Source organism: Panthera leo, chromosome D2, assembly GCF_018350215.1.
Source record: "Panthera leo isolate Ple1 chromosome D2, P.leo_Ple1_pat1.1, whole genome shotgun sequence".
Taxonomy (NCBI): Eukaryota; Metazoa; Chordata; class Mammalia; order Carnivora; family Felidae; genus Panthera; species Panthera leo.
Window position 1 is genome coordinate 65,262,792 of NC_056689.1, and position 1,678 is coordinate 65,264,469.

The 1,678-nt window shown below is 35.8% G+C and overlaps 1 pseudogene; it reads right to left on the minus strand.

The window, feature by feature from the left end:
• Positions 1–221: 221 nt before the first annotated feature.
• Positions 222–372, minus strand: LOC122202945 (annotated as a pseudogene).
• Between the last annotated feature and the right edge of the window lie 1,306 nt (positions 373–1,678).

Consider the following 1,678-nt stretch of genomic DNA (forward strand, 5'->3'; position numbering starts at 1 on the left):
AGGGATAGCCTTAAAAGTTCAGATTTTCTGCAGGGTGAGTTACTTATTTTATTTGTAAATTTTATTTTAGAGAGATTGTGAGTGGAGAAGAGGGGCAGAGGGAGAGAGAGAGAGACAGAGAGAGAGAGAGAGAGGGAGGGAGGGAGGGGGAGGGGGAGAGAGAGAGAGAGAGAGAGAGAGAGAGAGAGAGGGAGAGAATCTCAAGTAGGCTCCATGCTCAGTGTGGATCCCAGCATCCTGGGATCACAACCTGAGCTGAAATCAAGAGTTGGACGCTGAACCGACTCAGGCACCCAGGCACCCCAAGAATGAGTTACTTTGAAGCTACTTAAGGTACTACACTTGATCTTAGCCAAAAGGCCGAGAAGCGATGAAGCTACTTAAGGTAAATGACAATGACGTTTTAGTGTCTTTAATTGGGTGGGATGAGCTGGGTCAGGATTCACAGTAAGATTTCTACCTTTATTCACTTTGAAATGATGCACAAAGGCAGAAACAGAATTGTCACTTGACTGGGGCACAGTGGCCTGAGGCCAGTCTCCTCCCTGGTAACATTTTTCTCCAGTGGGACAAGCTACTGGAGGTGCATTATTATTTTTTTTTTTTTCCATGTGATCAGGTTAAATTTCACAGTTCAAAAGATTGACAGTAGAACCATTTCTGCAATTACAACAGCACTTCCCATGTCAGGGCTTCCCTCACAGTGAGAAGAGAGGCTTGAAGACTGGAAGGAGGAAGCATGCTATGGGTCCCTCCAAGATAAGGTTCCATCTTTATCTCTCCACCGTAGTCATGTCCCTAGCAAGGAAGGACAATTGGAGAATATATGAATTATCTACTAAGCACATGCTTTACTCTGGAAATTGTTTTTAATTTGCCTAATTGCTTCTCTATGATAAATTATAAAAATTGTGAAATTCCTGTTGTCACATATTCTACTAATATATCTTCACATATTTTTTGACAATTATAATCACTTATTTAAGTAAAACCAAAGTCAAGAAAGAAACTGGAGTTTTTACAAGGGTACAATCAATGCTTATGAAGGCATAAGACATGTTTTCCATATGAATTAATTATAATAAAAATCTTAATATAAACATCAATATGAAGAAAAAATAGAAATAATTCATAAACTCTCTACCTAAAAATAACCTCTAAACACTTTTGTGTATATACTTCCACACATTTTCCTACCTGTATTTTTTTTCAAAAAGAGGTTTACACTGTAATTTTTACTAACTTATTTTTTATGATGTATCATAACACTTAGTTTTTAGAGTAAGTAAGCTATTATGACTTGATTGTAGGAGCTAATGGAGGAAAAGTTTCACCAAACCTCAAATATTTCCCATAAAATTTGAAATGCAGAGAAGTGTAAGAGGCATTGTATTTATTAATAAATTTTTCAAGGTAAATAAATTCAAGTAAATTATTCAAGGTAAAATTTCTCTCTGGAGCAAAAGATTAGTTTGGGCTTTAGAAGTATGACATGAACTATAATTAATATATTTTTATTTTTTGCTGTGTTGTGGATATTTTAATTGCTGTTTTGATGGGTTTTTTTCCCCTCTAGCTAGTATTCTTTTTTTTTCCCCTTTTTATTGCAGTGTAATTGACAAAACGTTATATTAGTTTCAGGTGTACAATGCAACAATTCAAGATTTGCATATATTGT